The 22,334-nt window shown below is 48.1% G+C and overlaps 1 protein-coding gene and 2 long non-coding RNA genes across 3 annotated transcripts in view; 1 reads left to right on the plus strand and 2 right to left on the minus strand.

Moving 5' to 3' along the window:
* Positions 1–7,562, minus strand: part of ZNF395 (zinc finger protein 395) — a 39,367-nt gene extending 31,805 nt beyond the window's left edge. Inside the window, exon 1 of the mRNA XM_037024585.2 lies at positions 7,413–7,562. The gene's annotated coding sequence lies outside the window, so the exon portion shown is untranslated. The remainder of the gene's footprint in view (positions 1–7,412) is intronic.
* Positions 7,563–7,837: 275 nt separating this feature from the next.
* Positions 7,838–19,540, minus strand: LOC108404869 (uncharacterized). Its single transcript, XR_012129662.1, has 6 exons — positions 19,012–19,540; positions 15,326–15,478; positions 14,892–15,046; positions 13,389–13,511; positions 8,602–8,792; positions 7,838–8,315 (listed from the first exon to the last, which is right to left on the minus strand). It is a non-coding gene; the product is annotated as an uncharacterized lncRNA (long non-coding RNA).
* Positions 19,541–19,700: 160 nt separating this feature from the next.
* Positions 19,701–21,233, plus strand: LOC140848564 (uncharacterized). The gene is made up of 3 exons (XR_012129661.1): positions 19,701–19,818; positions 20,633–20,798; positions 21,104–21,233. It is a non-coding gene; the product is annotated as an uncharacterized lncRNA (long non-coding RNA).
* The last annotated feature ends 1,101 nt before the right edge of the window (positions 21,234–22,334 follow it).

Genomic DNA, 22,334 nt, shown 5'->3' on the forward strand with positions numbered 1-22,334 from the left:
GCCAATGAGAGTGCTCGTCATACCTGAACCTACATTATCTTAGTCTCCTTCCTGTGGATAAAGTCTCACCTGTTCATGTTTCATTTACAGCATGACCCCACCCTTGGTGGCCCAAATGTCACATGACCAGCAGAAGTCATTAAAACTAGATCTGGTGATTGGGCCAATGAATTTCTGATCCAGTTATGAACTAGATTCAATTGTTAACAGCCTCATCCCACTCAGGGCTCACATTAAACCCACGACCAATGAAACTGTCTCAAACCTTTTCTCCCACATGATCTGCCCCTTCTCGGCATGGTCAGAGCACCACCCGGGCTACACTGTGCCTGTCTGTTCACCTGTCAGTCTTGCCCTTTCAATCAGTCATCAACTTCAGTTCAGGGACTGAGCCATATTTTGTGACTCCAGTGTCTAACTCAGTGCTTAACACACAGGAGGCACACAGTGAAAAGTAGTCATTGAATCAATAAACCATCTACCTTTCCTCCGTTATGCCCTCGAGCAGTAAAATGTTTTTAGAATATCAGTGTTTAAGAGAATGGAAAGACATGCCACAGACAGGGAAAAAATATTTGCAAAAGACACTCTGATAAGGGACTATTATCTATAATACACAAAGAACTCTTAAAACTCAACAAGAAGAAAACAACTTGATTAAAAAACAGGCTCAAAACTTTAACAGACACCTCACCAAAGATTAACAAAAAGATGGCAAAAAAAGGCACATGAAAAGATGTCATCATATGTCATTAGGGAAATGCCAATTAAAACCACAAGGTACCACTACACATCTATCAGAATGGCCAAAATCCACACTGACAACACCAAATGCTGATGAGGATGTGGAGCAACAGGAACTCTCACTCAGTGCTGATGGGAATGCAGAATGGTGCAGGCACACAGGAAGACAGTTTGGCATTCCTTCCAAAAACTAAACATATACTTACCATATGGCCCAGCCACCTCACTCCTTGGTATTTATCCAAAGGAGTTAAAAACTTATATCCACATAAAAACCTGCACACAGATGTTTCCAGCAGCTCTATTCATAATACTTGCCGAAACCTGGAAGCAACCAAGATGTCCTTCAGCAGGTGAAAGGATAAGCAAACTTTGGTATCTCCAGACAATGGAATATTATTCACTGCTAAAAGGAAATGAGCTATCGAACGATGAAAAGACATGGAGGAAACTTAAAACACATATTGTTAAGTCAAAAAAACCGATCTGAAAAGACAATATACTGTATGATTCCAACTATATAACATTCTGGAAAAAGTAGAACTGTGGAGATAGTAAAAAGATTAGTGGTTGCCAGGGTCGGGGGGTGGGGAGGGAAGGATGAGCAGGCAAAGCAGAGAATTTTAGGGCAGTGAAAGTACTCTGTGTGGCACTGTAATGCCAAATGCAGCTCATTATACATTTGTCCTAACCCACTTACTGTACACCACCCAGAGTGAGGTGCAATGTGTGGGGACACACGTGTGGGGGCAAGGAGCACAGGGGCCCTCCTCTCAATTTTTCTGTGAGCACAAAACTACTCTAAAGAAATATGTATTTTTTTACTCTAAAAAATATATATATATATATATATTTATGTATGTGCATATATATGTGTGTGTGTATATATATATAGTGTGTGTGTGTGATTTTTCCCATTGAGATATACATACACAGCATATAAAATACAAATAATAAATCAATAATATAATAAAAGGAAAATCACTCAATCCATCCAGAAGCAACCAGGATCAGTAGTTTGGTATTAGAAGTATTCGTATAGTTCCTTCCAGTCATTTTCTATGCACTTTGTTTCTTTCAGATTTGAAATTCCACTGCAGATGCACCTTAACTTTGAGCAGAGACATCTGTTCCTTTTAAAACTACTCCTCCTAAACATTATATTTAGCAGCTCCATAATACTCCATTATAAAGACACATGCATTAGAATCACTCATGGGTTACTTCCAGCCCACTCACACCACTGGACATTTAGGTTGTTTCCAATTTTTCACTATAGGGTAAAATAAAATACCCTTAGTAATATGTGCATAAAACATCATTTTCATTTCGTATATGGTCTCCACTGTATTTCCAGAGGTGGAATTATCTCACCAAAATGTGTGAACATCTCCATACATTACAATTCAAAATTTAAGAACTAAACCAGACTTTACATGTATCCCCTGCTGAACTTCTTTTAATTTGGACCTTCAGTCTCTGTGGTTCTGAACCTCAATTTACCTGCTAAATAAGCAATCCCTTCCACCTCTGAGCCATCAACAAAGCTGACAAACACACCTTCTGTATCTCCATCCACAACCCTGGAAAAAATGCAGAAAGGCTCAAGGCCAAGAATAGAAACCCTCTGACACCCATCTCCAGACCCCCTTCCAGGCTGACTCAGTGCCACTAATTGCCAGTTTTTACATATGACGTCAAATTAAACTAATAACACCATCCAGCCCACATTCTACCACTTCCTTAATATGGACCATAATCTCTTAAGAAACTATAAAATACTTTACAAAAGCCCAAGTGTACCCTACCTGCTGTATCATTTATCTAATCTAGTAAACTACAACATCATATAAAATAGGAAATGGGTTTAATTTGATAGGATTTGGCTGACTTCCAGTTATCCTACCATCCTACAGTCACAAATTTTTAAGCAAAAAGCACTCCAATTTTGGCACTTTTTTAATGTGACAAAAGCGGTATTTAAGATAATCACATTGTGCAGCCTGTAAAAAGCAGGATGACTACTTCGGAGTCCCTCTCACGTGTAGCCCACCTAGGGACGCACTGGGAATCACGGGTGTTATGGACTCCCACAGTAAACCAAACTGTCTCTAGATCACGGAAGACCAGTACTTATTCAGATGGTCCCCAAACCAGCCTAGTTTCCTAGGGATCATTTGCATTAACAAACACCAGGGCTTGAATCAATTATCCTGTGGTCATCTGGAATCCTGGATTATGAATCTCTGGATCCTGGAGGCCTACGCCCTGAGGCCATGTAAGGAAATGAGAAATGACACAGCCCCTCTCCTTACTGTCTTTAAAACTAACTCACAGGACCAAAGCTCTGAGACTCTAATGTCATATGGCATGTGGCCATCATGACTCACACCTCAGCAAGTTATTCCCCCAACATCATTCTCAGACGACACATGCCAGGAGCCGCTATCTCACCATGCCAGCCATAAGTGGGAAACAGCAAAGCATGAGGGATCTTGGGGGTCCCTAGAAATTGGCCTCACAACAGAGAAGACAGCTCAAAGCACACTCTAATTAGTACCATACCAATCAGCAGAAAAAATATTCCAAAGTACCAGCCAGCAGCAACTCAGAAAGTGCTGCTGACTGGCCTGAAACAGATCATCTGCACACAAGTGTCTCAGATTCCATGTCCCATTCCTACCCAAACCCTCCAGTGGCCACCCAGAGCCCAGGGCAGCAGTCCCAAATTCCCTGGACTGGCTTTCAAGTCTCTTGAAAACTCGGGTCCCAAACCCACAGGCCTGCAGGACAAGCAGGGAACGTAAAGTGCCTGTACTCATGCAGCAGAGAGCCCTGGAACTATGACAACCGGGGACCACAAGGCATGTCCCCCACCCACCAGGGCAGCCACCACTCAGCTCTAGGCCTGCCTGATGGGATTTCCGAAGAGATTCCCAAACTCAGAGGTTTTCTAGATTGTTCCCAGTTTTGGAAAATTTTGTATAGTCTAAATTATGACACGTCTGTAGGCTGAACACATTCTCTGGGCCACCCATTACAACCCCTATATTACGTTTTGATCCTAACCCACCTTTCCAACCTGACTTCCACCTTCTAACAAGGACCCTGCCTTTCACTCCTTACACACATAGTGTACATCCCTAACTCCAAATCTCTGTCCGGGTTCCACCACCCCCAGCCCCTCGACCTGTGCAGCACCACGAGACACCCCAAAGGATTCAACCCAGACTTCTTTCCCTATTCCAGAAAACCTTTCCAATCCACTCCAGCACAGGTTGCTTGCCTGCTCCTCAGGCCCCCACAGGCACTTACTTTCCCTGGTTGGCAGTTAATCATCTGGCTTTGCTCTTTAATCACAGGGAGATCACCCCTTTCCAACTGGCCCATAAACTTTCAGTCTCTTCATGCTTCCTTCCGTCTACAGCACTAGCAAGGGTAGCTCTCTGCACATGAGCAGCCTCAGAACTACTTACTAGATGTGAAAATTTTCTGTAACTGTCTTTTTTAAACTGTGGGTTATGATCCATTACGGAGTGGTTAAATCGACTTAGTGGGAGACGATAAGTATTTTTACATGAAAAATACTGGAACAGAAAATAAAAGTATCAGAGGTGATCGCACCAAGCAAAGGAAGGTAGTACCTCGTGAATTTAGATTTTTACACAAACCACTGAGTGTAGTAGGTTGTGATGTAAATTTTATTTGTTAATGTAGGTCAGTCAAAACAGTGCAGGAACAATTACTCTGTAAAGAGTAAACTAGCTCAACCACTGCTTCATGCAATTTTTCTGGCAGTCACATATTCCTTATAAAGAAAAACTATCTGCTGGGCGCCTCTCCCATGCAAGTCAGCTTCCCGGGCTAGTTCACTGATCCTGTACCTCAGAGAAACAGAGGCTAAGGGATTGCAATTACAGTCTGCTCATTCTGAAATTTTTTGCAATCAGCCTTTAAATTCACCAGCCCTCAGATGTTGCAAGTGGAGGCCTGGGGAATTTGCTCAGCAAATCACTAAGTCACCCTTACAACAAGAAAGCAGAATTCAGAGTTCATGAAAACAACACTAACTCCTCTCTGCCAGCAGGTTGTTCGATTCCTGGGAACGGGCAGGGGTGCAGGTCAGGACAGACCTGGCCCCGGGAATTCCCTCCTTGCTCCTGCATCTTGTTGTTTCCCCCCAACATCCACACACACCTATGGAAGGACACCAGGACTAGCCTGAAGGTCTCCGTGGAGAGCAAAATACAACTTGTTTCAAAGCCCAACAATTTACCTGTTTAGCAAATTCCACTCTACTTCCCTCCAATCTCCAATCCCACCCTCATGGTTAGAAGAAGTGGCTCTTTCTCTTTGGAGCCTCGATCCCCCAGAGTTGCTTTGCCGACTTCAGGTTCAGGACCTGGAGATGTCATCTGAATGGCAATACAGAGCCTTGAGGTTTACAGCCTCAGTCTCACTCCCCGGCATCCTCTACTGCCTTCCTGGGACCAGAAAGACACCCCGTTTATCGTTGGAGGGCCTTCCCTGCCCTGGCTTTGGCAGCCTTTCTCACATTACCAACCTCCCACCAATCTCGGAGCTGCAGCTGCTTGCAGGACACCTATGTTTGGATGTTCTGGCAAGCACGAGAAACTCTGCAGCCTGAGTGTCAATTACTTCTCTACAAAACACACATTTCCGATTTCTCCAGTTACCCACTACAGCAGCTCAGAGGCCCTGGCGTGTAATCAATTTCCCACAAAGAATTAATTTCCATTCCTCTCCTTCCTTCACCCTGCCAGTCAACAGATTGTTTCAGCAGTAATGCTTCTAAATCCCATCCTCTTTTCCATTTCCAGTTATCCCAGTTCAACTGATTTGCCTCCTACTATTACTTGTGAAAACGCTTCCAAATACCCTGTCATTTCATCACTCTCTAGCTCCAAAACCTTTACTGTCTCCCCAGTACACAGAGGGTAAAGTGCAAGCCCCCAGTCAGGCTTTCTAGGACTTTCACAATCCCAACTATTGTTCCTCTCCATATTTATCTCCTACTTTTCAGGAAACGTTCCCTGGTCTGCCCAAGGCCAGGAAAACCACCCCTCCGCACCTCATGACCCATCTGGAGGGTCTCTTCCTCTAGGAACGTGGTCCTGGCAATTCCTGCCCGTAAGGCTATTCTCTTAACTCCAACAGCACCCACTCTGCACCTTGCATTTTGCAGTTAATTGTGCTCTACCCTGAGGTCTTACTTCACATGCTCAAGTCCTGTCTCCTCCGTGAGATAAGCCCTGGAGGGAACCATCTTACGTATCTTTCTGTAACCTCCCTCCCTCCCTCCCTCCCTCCCTATTTGCGCCTTTTCTCCTCTGGTCCAAGGCCCTTGGCGATCTCTTGCACCTGTACTTCCTCTCTTGTCTTTGGGACTTTGCCAGCGAGTTATTCTCCAGGTGCATAACTTATTTCATAATTTAGTACCCTTAAGTCCATTCCCCAACTCTAACCTTTCCTTTGATATTCCCCCTGCCTCCCAGCATTTATAGTAACTTAGACAGCATATACACTAATTTGAATTCAAGCTCTCAAATCACTTCCACCTGATCAGAAGGCTTTCTAAGGCCTTAGATCTCCTGTGTGCCTCTTATCTCCCAGAGACTGGCATGGTGCTGAGAACGCAGCAGCCCCTCAAAAGTGGAGATGAACTTAATTGCTGTTTTCCTTGTGTTTCAAGTTCCTTGCGTCCAGGAACTTCTGTTTACACACAACACCTTAGGAAGAGTGTCAAAAAGGCCTTCAATACCTGTTGATCATTCACATCTAGGCAAGCTGTACCAGATACACTTTTCTGGAAAGAGGGGTGCAAAGAACGCAATGGTGGCCTGTGGGTAACCCTTGCGCCATGAGAATGCCTGCCTGGTGGAAGTGCTCCCGTGCCACTGGGAATGGGCCAAGCTGTCTGCAATCAAGGAGGCAAGGAATTCCCACACCGCCCCGCAGGTGGGCTTTAGATTTCTGAGTCAACCCTAAAGTGAAGTAGCTGCTGAGCCTGAACTCCAGGGCAGGGAAGAAAATGCTACCTTTGAAATTGTTTGCACACGGCAAACTCCCCGCTCAGGCCCCCACCCGGGCACCCCACATGCCCGCAGTGCCAGTTTCAAAGAGGGGTAGGGGCCGCCGCTGTGGAGAGGCTGAGTTAAGACGCGCGGAAGAAAGGGGGGTGGACAAAAGGGGACAGCAAGGGCGGGGGCCAGCCCCCGAGGTGGAGGGTGTGTCGCGCCGCGCGTCCCGGAGCCCGGCACCCGCTCACTCGCTCGGTGGAGTGGGCAGGAACGCGCGGGGCGCCGGGAGGGCGGCCCAGCCCGAAAGGCTCAGGAAGGGGGCAAGTCAGCGCCGTCGGAGAGGCGACTCCGGACAACTGCTCGAAGTTGGGGAGGGGGTTCCTCCGCTGGGGCCGCAGCGGGCGAGATAAACAAGGCGGCGCAGGGGAGAGCGGGCGACCACCCCCACCCAGCCTCCGCAGGCACTGCCGCAGCGCCCTCCGCCCCGCCGGCCGCTGCCCGCCCCCACCCCACCCCCCGGCGCCGGGCCCCGGCCGCCGGCTCGGCCCTGCGGCCGTGCAGAGCGTGGGAAGTTCCGGGCCGCCCGCGCCCCCCGCTGCAGCGCCGCCAGGTCCCCGCGCAGCTCACCTCGCCCGCCGCGAGCAGCAGCGCGGGCCGGGCAGCTCCCGCTCGGGCAGCTCGGCTCAGCTCCGGGCTGCAGCGGCCGCGGTCCCGCCCGCCCACCCGGCGCGGCCCGCCGCCCCGCTCGGCTCCGGCCGCTCTCCCGCCGAGGCTGGTTCGCGCCCACCTGGCCGGCCTGCCCTCCCTCTCCGGGACACTGCGCTCACGTACGCGGCCGCGGCCACAACCCGGCCCGGATTCCCCGCCCGGGAAGGGAGCGCAGGAGCGCGCCAGCCAGCGAGCGAGCGAGCCAGCTCGGCTCCGGGACACACCTCCCGCCGCCCGCGCCGCCCCCCGCCCCCTGCTCCCGCCCCGGCCGCAGGCGTCGCGCGCGCCCGCGGCCCGCGCCCCCTCCCCCGGCCACGCGCGCCCGCGCCGCCCCCGCCCCCGCCCCCCGCGCGCCCGGGGCGCACAGCCCGGGCGCCCGTGCACAGTGGGCGCTCCGTAAGTGCCCGGGGGACTCCTCGCGCACATGCGCGCTTGGGCCTGACCGGGCCGTGACACCCGGCCCCCTTACCCCCGAGTCGGAACCGGCCGCCGCAGCCCGGACCAAACTTGAGCGTTGGCCCTTTTTGCGCTGAGCCGCAAGTCGAGCCAAAGTTTCTTGCGGTTGTTTTTCCCGGTCCGGCCCCGGGGGAGGCTCCTCCGAGAGAGGCGGCGCGCGGCCCCGGGCGGGAAGGGAGGCCAGCACTCCGGGAGCGCGGCGGGGCCGAGGGACCCAGGCCGCGCGGCCCTCCGCGCCAGAGGGAGGGGGCCGTGCACCCAGCCTTTCCATTTTCCTTTTGGGTTAGTGTTTCCTTCTCCGTTTTATGACATTTTTACATGATTTGACTCGTTTGTGGTTGTAAAGTCGGGCGTTATTTACTCTTTCTGGAATGAAATGGGAGAAAGTTAACGATTAGCTTCCAGCCCTTATGTAAACAGTGCCGGTTGCTTTTGGCACCGTTAGGCCCTGGCTTTTGTATAATTTGTAACAAGGAGAATTGAAGCTGTTCCATTGTGTTGCTCTGTGTTTTTCAAAGATAAGACCAGAGCCGCAACAGTAGGGAGGGGCCCCAGTGTCTGTAGGTAATGAGTGTATATAGTCACATTAAAATCAATTTAATGAAAAGAGAATTCCCCTCCCCCTCAAAGTTTTAAGTATTTTGGGGCATACTTGTTGAGTTAGCAGTTCTCCTTCGATTTGAAGTATGTTGTTTTCCCTGCAGAGGCGGCGGGGAGGGCGCTGGAAGGCACGAAGGGCCTTGCAGTCAGACAAGCCTGGTTTGCAAGCCTGGTTTTAACTGCGGCACTGCCTTTATGATCTTCAGCAGGTTCTTTTACCTCTCAGAAACCCAGCTTCTTTATCTGTAAGATGAAATAAAAAGCATAGGTACATGCTGTGCCATATGAGAAATAAATAGTATTTCCCTTCCCCCATCTCCCACGATTTGTTATGTAAGAAAAATACAAAATTCCCGTGAACCTTGGTTCTCAAATTGGGGGTGATTTTGTCCCCAGGAGACATTTGGCAATGCCTGGAGACATTTTTGAATCTCACAACTTGGGAGGGGGGGGGTGCTGCTATCATCTAATAGGTGGCCAGTTGTGCAGCAAAGTATCCCTTAGTGCCAAATCCTCCTATAGGACAATTCTGCTGTGGACTAATTCACCAAAGACTGGTTCTACCTTGTAACACTCATCCTCAAGGCATTCTTGTTTTCCATTAAAAAGAACAACAATGAAAGCCTGAAAGCTGTGTGGGGATCACAGCTATTATATTAATACACAAAACATTCATTTAACATGAAAATACAGACTAGAATTTATCATTATTAAAGGAATGTTTTAATTAACAATGTGTGCTCCCTTAGTATTAAGGTATCTCATTAGGTACTCTGTATTATGACAGTTCATACACAGCTTTATATTCCTGCTTTCCTTTCTCCTTAAACAGTGGGTGTTTACTTACTTCTGGGTAGTCCTGTCTCTGCTAAGTTTCTCACCTATCCTGCCCCCAAGGAACACTGAGCCTAGTTGGAAGTGATTAATGAACGTGCCACAATTAAGAAACAATACAAGATAGCATATAATTAAGCTTTAATTGCAGCAACCAGACTAAGGTGTCTCACAGGAGAAAGAGATGAGTTCCAGTGCTGCCTGTGTACCCTGTTCAACAAATGTTTGTTGAATAAAACGGAACAGTGAAGCATTTTACACAAAGTAGGATGTAAACTCCATTACAGTATTTAAGTTATTAGGTTTTGTAAATGGATGTTGGGACCTGGCTGTGAGTTTATTTACCTTAAAACATGTAGTTCAAACTTGTAACCAAACCTCTATATTTCCTAAAACGATTGAACTTTAATAAAGCAGAAACAATCATCCATTTCACAAATACTGAGTGCCTGCTGAGTGCAGAGTGAACTAAGAGTCTCTAAACTTGAACAGGACCCATGGCTTGTTGTTTGTGTCTTGGGAGCACAGGCCATCGAAAAGCATGTGTTCTCTCACAGCCTGTGTTACACACACATCCCCTCCTACTGCAGGTCTGTACTTGCACAGTGTGCATTCCAGAGTTCCGCACATGAGCACAGACTCCAGGAGAACTCCCCATCCCAAAGATCCATTCCCAAACACGCACACAGCCCTCAGTACCTTCACACAGAATCCAGGCCCTGTCCTGAACGCACCCTGCCTAGCACACACATCACACACAGCAGGGTGTACTCACAAAGACCATAGGCTTGTTAATTCCTGACTTTAGCTTCTCTGGCCGGCCCTCCATGCCTGGGGCTTGCCCGTCTTAGAGGCTGCCTCACCCAGATCTAGACTGCCCTTCACCTTGCTTCCTCCCACTTCCTGGCTGCCTATTAAAATGTAGGCATCTTGTACCTCTTTCCCATCAAAGTATTTAGCTCCTCAGAGAGCATCTCCTGTTTACTGAGACTATGCAAAGCAGACCCAGGCCCTGCTTCATGTTGTACAGACACATTTATAGGTGATTTTTAGGGCAGTATGAGTCTGAAATTGCCACTCTCCCCAAATCCCCTGAATAACTGCTTCCGGGCTTGCCTCCCTGTAACTAATTCTTTACATTCGCCTTTTTCCTCTGCTGAAAACACTTCAAGCCTTCCCATAGCTTTTTTTTTTATAATAAAGTCCCAGCATTGCTCACGAAGATCCTTCAGGGTATGGCTCTCAATTACTTCTCCAGCCACTACCTGCCTGTCTCTGCTCCTGCCCCCTCCACTCTGCCCTCTGGACATGCTGAACTGAACTTCTGTCCTTTGAACAGACTTTTCTTGATGCATGTTCCTTTCTCTGTCTAAAACACTCGCCACCCTTCTCTCTTGCTATTCCACCTGCCTATTGCTACTCACCCTTCAGGCGTCACCTTGCATAGCACTTGCTCTGTCTGGCACTTTCTCCTGATCAGGGGCCTATCCTTCAGGTCCAAGCACCCACAGTGACTCCCACGCATGCATTGTACAGAAATCTCCATTCCCTTGTCCTAACCCGCTACGAGAGTAGCCATTCTATGAGGGCAAGGAGCATGTCTCGTTGCCCATTGAATACTGAACACTTGGCACAGTGCCTGGCAGGTGGTAGGCACTTGACAAACAGTGGTTAATAATGAATAGCTAGTTGGATCTGGGGGAATGACCAGAGTTATTCCATCTATAGTCTGGACAATCCCTGGTTCAAAGCATGCCTCAGATGCTCAGTAGAGCCCAGAGCCAGTGAAGACTTCTTTTTTTCTTTTTGGTGAAGACTTTCTAACCATTTATTTTTAGAACAGGATGAGATCTGTGGAATTAACTGAGCCCTCAGGTTGCACCAGAGCCTCATTTGATACCTAATCTGGCTTCCTGAGCTCCAGATTCTTGTCACCAATTACTTATTTGGCATCTTCACTTGGCTGTCTAATCACATCTCAAATGTACCATGTCCAAAAACAGACTTCTGATTTCCCTCCAAAATCGCTTCTCCCCATCTCAGTAAATGGCACTTCCATTTTTTCTAGTTACTCAGGAAACAAACAAACAAAACACTTGGGTCATCCTTAATTCTTCTTTTTCTCATAATCACATCCAACCCACCAGAAAATCATGTTGGATCTGTCTGTGAAATATATCCAGTATCTGGCTTTGTCCCTCCGTGTCGAGCACTACTTCCCTAGCTGGGCCGCCATTACTGTGCCCAGGATTTCCACAACAGGCTCCTAACTGGTCCCCCTGCTTTTTCTGTTAGCTGCCTACATGCTGTTCAACACTACAGCAGCCAGAGTGATCCTTTGAAGACTAACTCAGACCAGATCACTATTCTGCTCAAACCTTTAAATTGTTTCCCACCTCCCTCACTATAAAGCCCTACATAGTCTTGCCCCCAATCAACTCTCTGGTCCTACTGCCCATCACTCTTCCCTGACCCACCCAGCACCAGCCACATTGGCCTCCTTGCTGTTCCTTAGACCCACTCCCAACTTCCCAAAGCTGTTCCTTTGGGCTGGAATGATCGTCCTCCAAATATCCACGTGACTGCGTCCATAGCTTGGTTCAGGTCCCTGCTCAAATGCACCCTTTACAGAAAGGTATTCCCTCACTGAGCTATCAAATAGCACCATCCCACCATTCTTGGCCCTGCTTTATTTTTCTTCTCAGCACTCATCACCACCTGACAGCCTTCTCCATTTACTCAACTATACGCTCAAGCATAGCAGAGACTGTTTGCTTACTGCTGTATCCTCACCCTCTACAACAGTGGCTAGCATATAGTACTCATTCAAGAAATAATGATGAATCAAGCGTCTACTTAGACTAGCAAAAAGTTACTCCTGACCCAGGTCCCTATCCACTACTTTAGTCCCAGCTAGTCCCTCCAGAATTTAGCTCTCCTACAAAAGGACATCGAGAAGCCAGCTGCCCAATTGTTTGCCCCCTACTTCTCATCCACTTAGACTAGGAACTTCTATTACCTCTGTGATGCAATTCTGCACACAGCTTCCAAATCCCAACCTCAAACCAGGCTCTGCGTTTCAAATGAAAAGGATAATACTCTGAATTTTGCATCCATAGCATACTTTCAGGCTTCTCTTCTGAGTGAGAAAAATCACAGTGTATCCTAATAGCCAAAAACAGGCCCAGCATCTACTTTATGCATTTTCACTCTAAAAGGCTCACTGACTCAAAAGTCCTAAAGAGAAAGTTATCTGCAAGTATGCCTGGGGCAAATGACAGCCTCCCTCTGATCTAATCAATCTGTAAGGCTCTGCTGGAGAAGGTGGGCTTTGCATTTCATGGATTGATAGGTTGCAAGTAGGTTGCTCAAAGCCTAAGGGTATCCCTGAATAGTTTGCTTAGATCTGCACACAGCCGCACTTTCAAGCAAACAAACCCCAGGTGTGTGGAGATACCCACAGATACCCCCCAGTGCATAAACACCCAGAGCTGTGCCTACTTCCTCCCAGCCCTGAAACTCTGAGATTCTGAATAAGAGCAAGAGTACATATTCAAACAAGGAAAAAAATGAACCGGCTTTGGGAACGTGGACCATAAAGCCCTATGACTCTGGGTATGAAAGAATGTGTAAGCCCAGGCAGGCTCTGTGTGCACATCTGGTTTTCCCTTTTACACTTCTGTGATCTCTATGACACAGGGAACGCATTCTGGAACAACCCTGTCTGCTTTCTAGTGAGTGAATAAAAAATGGGGATTAAAAGAATGTTTATCTCACGGTTCAGGGCAGGAAGATAAAATCCAGAACAGTGCCATTTTGAAGGTGGAGCATCTCCAGCTTCACTCTACAGAGTGCCCCACGGGGGGTGCTAGTAACTGAGACCAGAGTGGAAGGCCAAGGAAAGAATGTGTGTGCAGACTTAAGAACATCTAGACAAGGCTCTCACTCTGAAGCGAACCAGGGACAGGAAAATACCACGTGGTGAAAATACCAGTTCAGCTCAACTCAAAATACTCTGGAGCAGCAGCCAGTCTCACTGGGAGTCCTTCTCCAGTAGGCTTCTGCGCTGTAACTTCTGCAGTCTTCCCATAGAAAGTCCTTACAATGGGCTGAAGCGGGCAGCTTTTCCTGCCCAAAAGGGAGATAACGCAGAACTGTTTAAAAGATAAACAACTTTTAAAAAAGGTGGAAAAGGACAGGAAATCTCAGGCTGTGAAAGGGAAGAGGACCGGCTTATACTTTGTGGGAGAGGCGGGGTGGTCATCTCACCCCCTAGATAGCAAATGTTTCTAGAAAAACAGATTGAGTCGCTATCAACAGAGAGAAGGGGGAGATGAAGCGCAAGCAAAGTAAGAAGCAGATAGTTGCCGGAAATGCCCACCCGCGCCACCCCCTACGTTAGTTTCTCCGGTTCCAATCAACAGTAATTACTTTCTGCTCCGTGTTTTTTGTCATGTGACTTTGCTCCTAAGGCTTCTATTCTTACCCCCCCTCCTAGGGCAGTAGTCCCCCAGAAGAGGGGCTGGTGGCTTTTTCTCTAGTGAACTGACTGGAGTTTTTGTTTTTTTTGCCAAGCTGTTATGCTTTATCTTCTCAAAAAGATCCCATTTTGTTCATTAGTTCCATGTAGGTGGTCTGCCACTCTTCCTTATTCTTGTGTGGGACCAAACTCCTGCCTAAGGCAGGTGTGCCTGCCACAGTCCGAACCACCCAGATTGTTAAGGATGGCCCAGATTTTGTTTTATTCCTATGGGGGGGAATGATCGTGGAGGAGTTCACCAAGGGCTCAGGATGCCCTACACATACTCTACACACTGTGGAGTGGCAGCCCCAGAAAGCCCTGGCAAGTGCAGTTTCCACAGGGGCACACCAGGGATGTGCTAACTAGCCAGCACCCAGGATTTCAGGCTGATCAGCTGAATGACTTCTTGACAAATGAAAACAGTTCTTTTTTAAGCCCATAAACCTGCTAGCCAATCAGAGAAAACTCCAAGTATAAAAGCCTGTTTCTTAAAGCACTTGAAATGCTGCCAATCATTTTCATAACAATTTCTGGCTCTTCGGAATTGAACAGCAGGCACTCTTCCCTGTTTGCCCCAGACATCGTACAGTATTTGCAGTCAGCAAACAGGGATTACCACACACCATCGAATGCCCTCTTGAGTTTCAGTATGGATAGTAAGGTCTGAAACCTAGGTTCTTCTAATTTAAGTTTTTCAAGTTTAAATCATTTACTGACAAAAGTTTCTCCTTTTTTTTATAGACCTGTCTGAATTAGATGGGAGGAATGGGCCTCCCTGATGTTTGTTTTTCTGGAGAAAGCAATCAGATACTTGCCATGACACCTTTAATCTTACCTTGACAATACACCCAGTCACCATACTGGTTCTGTTAACCTACAGTTCATCTAGCTCTAGGCCACATCCTGCCTTAATAATCTTATGTATAAGAGCAGAAATCATGTGAAGAAATAAAATGCTGTTCAATTACCCTCTTGCATGTTCTCACCTGGGAGCACTCCGATTTTCCAACACTTCTTTTAGACCTGGCCAGTCTCATAATCTTTTTACTTATTAACTGTTCAGTCACCAAAGCCCATCCTTCTCCATCTGACAAGACAACTGATTGCCTTTCAGATCACCCTGAGAAGCTTTACATGATACCTGAGGACAAAAGAAATGGCTATCAACTGGGTTTTCGGTCATTTAGCACCCAAATATGGGAGTGAAGATCTACTGTGTGTAGGAACCAGACTTCTATCCCCTCCCAAACCATTCTAGGTTGTTATCCCTCTGATATTTCTCTTCATCTCTCATGGCTTACCTCCTTATCCAAATGGTTTGCCCTGAAGAGAATCTTTAAAATTCACCAGCCCCGACCTGGTAGACTTCTTTGACAGAATACTAAACCCAAATGGCTGCAAGATGATTACTACCACGTACTTGAGCATCCACTGGCCCCATTGCCAACAAGCTAGCACACCACTTGATAAAGGGAAGTTATTGTCCCTCTCATTTCTTCTGTCTTGGGAAAAGGTGCAGGAGGTGAGATGCCACAGCACCTTCAGTTAGCTGGGGATGGCAAACCTGTGAAATCTGGGTGACACAGCCAAGAGAAAAACAAAGTCAATTAAAAAAGCCTCAAAACTAGTGTCTCTGTTGACATTCTCCTCAGGAGAAAGCCAAGGAGGAATTTCATCTCAGCACACACAGCAAAGCTTCCACAAATCCTTTTCAAATTTCTGCCCCAAAATCCTACAGCTATTTCTCTCCCCTTCTCCTCCTTCTCTCGTCCACTGTCCTCAACGTTGTTTGCTTCCTTGTTACCCCTCCCCACCTCTCTCCCTCTTTCTCAAATGGAGAAATAAGTCTGCCCCTGACTTTTGTTTCTTAACTTTGTCAAAAACCGAGCACATGGGGTAAAGATTTAATAATGTGGGTAACTGTTGAACCACTGTGTTGTATACTTGAAACCAAGTATAAGATTGTATATCAATGATACTTCGATAAAACAAATGAAACAAAAAACTAGTAGCTGAGTGATCCAGCCAAGAATCCTACCCCTGGAGGTCAGGAAGTGGCAAGGGGTTGGTACTGTACACATTAAAATTTTTCTTCTTCTTCTTTTTCCTCTCATGACAACAGTATCAGACCAGATCCAGTCTCTCTGGTGAGTCACCAAGGAACACACACAGGGCCTCTACAATTTTATCCCCAGACCCTTAAAGGATGGGAAGGACCATCCGCCTCTGTGTTCCTTGGACCACGGACTACCTCTGGCTTGGTGACTCACCTAGACGTCCATCACCAGAACTGTTCAGGAGGAAGAAGGGTTATCTGTCAAGGACCCCATCTGTCCCTAAGATTCGTAACTAGAAATGCCCCTGACCTTCGTGGTTCAATATCCTGTCTTTCTGATTACTTCTTTAGAACAGACCCCTCACCTTCCCAGCCTTCAGCTTTAACTAACTGACAGAGTAGCTGTTATCGGCTCCTCTTTCTTTACCATTTCACGAAAAACTTTCTAACAATCCTATCTCAAAATCTCAACATTATCCTTTTCATGATTCAGACCATCACAACATCCCAAGGGGAAATGTTATCTATCCAACTTCTAATTTGGGTTTGTTGAATTGTGTCCTGTTTATCATGTAATAATATTGAGGAATAATTATATTTTCTTCTGTCTACCCATATCCGTAGGACTCACACTTGGTATGACTCATGGGAACTAGAGTACTTTAGAAGTGATAGTTGTGGCCAGCACCCAACTTCCATTATTCTCCGAGGATATATAAATAATCCTGTGCCAAACATTAGTCAGGACTCTGTGGAGACAAGTGACAGGAACTCAATTCATGCTAGCTTAAGCAAAAAAACGAATTTGTTGGCTCATTTAACTGGGAAGTCCGGGAGTCTGTACCGGCCACAGACGCAGCCAGACCCCAGGTTTAAACAAAGCTATCCTCGGTTGTGTTCTAGGTCTCTCATTTCTTCTTGCCCCTTTCTTATTGGTCCAGTTCTGTCCTACTTCAGAAGAGGCCCTTCCCAACCCCGCTCCCCAAAAAGAGTTTCCTTCATACACTTAGGAAAACTGTTCCTGGCAGCTAGCAGCTATGACATTCCAGTTTAGCAAAACCAGCAGAAAAAAAATTTTTTTTTCTCTGTTGGCATTCATGTATTAGTTCCATGGAAAGACTCTAGTTGATTTGGCTTAATTAAAATGCCCACCCTTTGCACCACTGCTGCCGGAGGGATGGAATTTTGTGGTCTTGAGCCTAAATAAAACCACAGGGAATAGAGAACCAATGTCCCAAAGGAATGAATGCCACACAGAGGAAATTACGTATGTCCACTGCACAAATGGAGGGAGGCAGGGAAGGCCATTTGTGTTCCTGTGTTCTTTTACTAGCTGGGTGGTTTCTGACAAGCCACTTCGACTTGCTGAGCCCAGTTCCTCAGGTATAAAACGGTTGATGGTAGTTACTACTATAGTATTACATCACATGTTACAGAATCTCTGTATGGTAACAGGTGATTTTTTTAGATAATGAAAAACTGAGTAGGGGACAGCATTGCAACAGTGCCTGCTTTTTTTATGCAAATACATTTATGGGGCGCTTCACATTTTTACGGAAAAATTATTTCATCTACCATACAAGTTGGGAAATGATGCCCAAGACGCTTAGAATGCCTAGATTTAGACTAAAATTAACTTATTTGTGTAACTGTAGCTACGCACAGGCATGCAAAATATATGACGATAATGCAAGTGAATCATTTCCTGGATTAAGTGGCAGAGACCCTCTCGGAACAACAAGCACGTAGACTAGGCAGGGACCCCTAGGAGCACGTAGGCACAGCCCTCCTCTCTGAGGAGCCCGCTACACGAGCAATTTTTCAGGGCCGCAGAGATTCCGGGCGGGCAATCCTTCACCAACTCGTGTGTATGTGTCCCGAGAGGGTGCAAGCGGGAAGAGGGAAAACTGAACAGGCGAGAAAATTCAATACACACACACCAAAAAAAAAACAAACCCAAAAACAAATTCTCCAGGGCAGCTTCAGCCGGGCCCTTCCAGGAACGCGGCGGCCCTGGCACCTTCCGCAGTCCCTCCGTCCGCCCCGCCTCCGCCCCGCTCCCGCTCCGCGGCCCGCGGATCCGGCTCCAGGTTTTCCCTCCCGCCCTCCCGCCCTTCGGGTTAAAGCTCCCCCGCCAGGAGTAAACAAGCGGCCCAAACTGGCAGCCAGTTGGACCGGCCCTTCTCCCCGTTTCCTGCGCCAGCCCCAGCGACAGGCCCCGCCCCGCGCCGCCCGCCCGCCCGCGCTCCCCCTCGCGGCGTCCGCCTGCGGCCGTGACTCGGCCCGGCGCCCCGTCCCGGGTCGCCCCCGGAGCCTCCTCCCCAGGGACCCCGTCGCGGCCCGCCCGCCTGCCCGCGCGCCCCCAGCCCTCGCCCGGGGAGGGTGCGTGGCGCACACGTGACTCGTGTTGTGGGCGGGGCCTGCGTGGGCCCAGAGGGCGGCGGCGCGGGGCGGGCTGGGCCGCGCCTCCCTCCTCCCTGCCTCCTCCGAGCCCGCCGGCGCCTCGGCCCGCCCGCCCGCCTCTCCCGCGCTGCGCTGGTCCTCGCGGTGGCTTCGCCGGCGCCTCCGCCACCGCCGCCGCGCCTCCTGGCACGGGGTCCGCTCGCAGCCGGGCGCCCTCAGCTCCTCCCCCACATCCCCGCCCGGCCCAGCCTCCTGCCCTGTTTCCTCCCCGCCCTGCAGAGACCGACGTACTCGCGAGCCCCTGCTGCACAAACACACCGCCTTCCTGCCTCTGCGCACGGAGCCGGCCCCTGCACACACAGACCCGCATTGTACGGCCTGCCCACGCCTCTCCTACCTCCGAGGGACGCGGGGCTGCTCAGCTCCCTTCCCTAAGGTGGGGATTGAGCTGCAGAAAACGAAAAGGTTTCCTAGAACCCAACCTAGACAAGAACTCAGACCTCTCGCCAGGGTCTTGTCTCTGCTCTGCTCCCTTCCTGCCATTTGGGGTCAAACGGAATACCCTGAAACCGGCAGCTCCAGTCCTGCCGATCTAGCTGACACCTTCGAGTTCATTACCAAGGGGGAAGTATGCATCTGCCTATTACCTTCAGTGTGTCGGGCGTAGCTCCAGGAAATAGATCGCAGTTGGCAGAAAAGAAAACCTTCCCCGAGTACTGCAGCCGCAGGCCGTTTCATCTGGGGGTTGGGAGAGTGGACTGAGTTCCAGTCCTGACTTCTCCGCCTCCTCGTGATCTTGGGCAAGTCATTCGACTTTTCTCTGCCTTGAGTTTCTCATTTGTAGTCAAGGATGATGACTGTACCTATCTGATAGGGATGTGTGAGGACTGAATGAGCTAATGTAGGTAAAGTGTACCAGACAGCCCTTGGTATGTAATAAAGCCATCAAAGAAATCACTCTGTCTGGCCATCGGCAGGGTTTCATAGAGTCCCAACCCTCTTCCCTCTTGTCTCCCACTGTATACTGCAGCCAGATCAATCTTATCAGGCCACGCTCAGCTTTAAGGGACTGACTGCAGGTTCCAGGGACAGTGATGGAAGGGCAGAGGGTAGGGAAGCCTTGCTGACTGGGGCAACCTGGGGCAACCTCACCTGGACAGGAGCACAGTTGACCTCAAAGCCAAAGGGGGTGGGGGGGAGGGAGGGAGGGAGAGAGAGAGAGAGAGAGAGAGAGAGTGTGTGTGTGTGTGTGTGTGTGTGTGTGTGTGTGTGTGTGTGTGTGTCATAGTGAGCACCTTCTGAGGTGTGCATGGGCGGGCGTTGGAACAGGCCAGACTATGGGACTCAAGAGAATAACTCAGCCACAGGGCCAAACAGTGGAATGGGGAGACCACGGCAACTATCAGACAGAAACTCTACTAGTTCCTGACCTTTTAGTTCCTGACACTCGTTCAGTAAGTTCCACCAGTGAGTATGTGCATCTCACCCTCCCTTGAAAGTTCTTTGAGAGCAAGCCTTGCATGTGTTGCCTTTATTCATCCTTAGCACCTAGCTTAATTCGGGAATAAATAATCAACAAATGTTTGAATTTTTTTAGTGAAATTATATATACATCTCACTGAGATGGGCCTTGTGGAGAGGACCCTAAATTTAAGAAAAGGCACCTTAAGAGTTTCCCTATCCACTTCTATTTGCCCAGGGTTATACAGCACGTTAGAAAGAGAAGCCAAGTCTCTGCTTTCGGGCTGTTGTTACTTCCACGACACTACACTGAACTTGCAATGTAATTAGAAGGAAAAACAAACTCCCTATAAGCTATAGAACAAGATAAGGCAGTGTGTGGTTAAGTCCTAAAAGCATGGGAGGAGTCCGGGATCTTGGAATCCCCAGAGGTTGGGATCAGCCAGAAAATGCTCAGTGCAAGGAGGGCTTGCACTAGTCCCAAAGGACAGGTTGGCCTCAGGACTGCAGAGAGAGAATTCCTGGCAGGGGAAGTGGCTTTCCGCTGAGGCCACGGTGGATATTTAGGGCCAGTGAGGAAACCAGTTGGGTTAGAACGGAGGTTTGGGTTGGATCATAGTGGGGGAAAATGTTAGAAGGTTAAACTGAGGCCAAATTTTGGGAAATGTTAAATACCAGGATAAGGAATTTCAACCTTAGTCTGTGGATAATGGGGAACTCCTGAAAACAGATACTAAGCTAGCCACTGAGCCACGACAAGACACCAGGCAAAAATCACCAGCTGTGTCTGATTTGCATCTTCTGTAGAGAGGGTTTGCCATGAATGGACATTTACTTAAATCACCCACACTTGAAGGAAACCCTACCAACCAGCTTGTCCATCTTTATGATGTCTCCAAATACACACGATGTCTGTGTGGGAGCAGAGGAAGAAGAGGGCGATCCACAGAGGTGTGTCCCTGCTGTAGACCAGGTACTTACATCTGTCACATTTGATCCTCACCATCTTAAGGGGTGTGGGTATTATTGCTCCAGTAACATCCAGCAGAGGGAAGTTCACAGATCACAGAGCCGGGAGGAGGCGGGGCCAGAATTCAAACTCAGCTTTACAGGCAGTGCCTCCTCCAGTCCCCGGTGACATCTTTCCAACAGGAAGGTACGGGAATGATGTTCCCACTCAGGTTCCTTCTCAGGGAGGGTCAGCTGTGGAGATGACCCAGTGAGGCTCACATTTCTAGGAGTGCTTTCACATCCCTCGTTTTCTATTTTTACCTTTAGGAAAAGGAAATTCCCATTTTGCGTCTTTAAAGGCTGACAAAGCTGGGTTTGAATTCCATTTCCACCACTTAACTACCTGGTAGCAAAGGTAGATTTGCTGTGAAGCCAATAAACTTTAAGCATCAGCCCTCCTTGCAAAGGCGTCTGGTGAGATTTTTTTATGCACCCGATTTTTGAACCCCTAAGTGTACATTGTTGTCCTAAAGAGGGTGTCAACAATTGTGTAAACTGCATCTGTCTTGACTGGGTGACCTCCACCAAGTTACTTTCTGAGACTTAGTTTCCTTGTCCGAATAGAATCATCCTAGCCTCTCACTACCAGCTGAACAGCCAACTGTTACATAGTACTAGCCATGCTGAAGTAACTTGAAGAACCTGACCTCAGCCTTATGCTACATCTAAAGCAAGGGTTCACAAAGACCCCAGACCAAAAGAAATACCTAATGGGTCCATTTCTCAAGTAGTTATTTAATACATAATTATGTCCTAACAATTTAGTGGTTGTTTGCAAAAACAGTACATATACACTGAAACAAATTGATATTTTTATTTTATTCTTAAATAACTACAATTTCTTCCTGATGAAATTTGTGCACCAGTGGAGCACAGCACTTCTCAAACTCTGGAATCAGACTGCACACACCCACCTTCATTACCTTTCCCCCATCAATTTTCTTTTTAACACAGTATCCACCAAAAACCCAACTCCATAAAGGCAGGATGTCTTCACAAGGAATGTAATACCATCTAATGTGGAAACTGGATTTCCTTTCATTGTCATGCAGTATGCGATAGATGTCAGGTCTCCCTGTGTTTCCTTCAAAAATGTAAGATATCTCAAGATGCCCCTATGAATTTCCTGCAACGCCCTGGCATGTCTTCGCACAGTTTGGGAACCATAGTAAGAAGGGACCTGTTAGAGACCACATCAGGGAGCAACTAGAGGGCAGCAGAGCTCTCTCCAGAAGGGAGAGGGGGAACCCCCTGCACTTTCGTTTACAGTCCCCCACAGTGTTATTATTCAGCTATCCACAGGAAATGTTCCGGAAGTCTCTCTGCCTCCCACCTCTCCACTCTCAGTTGTGGTTATTTGCATAACCTTAACAAAGAAAGAATAATGGTGCGTTATTGGGAGGCCTGGGCTCCAGGTCCAGATCTGCCCCTTGGCGGTACATGTTGACTCTCACCTCCTCTTTGCAAGGTCTTCCACTTTTAAACGTTTGTGAATCTC

The sequence above is a fragment of the Manis javanica genome, chromosome 3 (genome assembly GCF_040802235.1).
Source record: "Manis javanica isolate MJ-LG chromosome 3, MJ_LKY, whole genome shotgun sequence".
NCBI classification, from domain to species: Eukaryota; Metazoa; Chordata; class Mammalia; order Pholidota; family Manidae; genus Manis; species Manis javanica.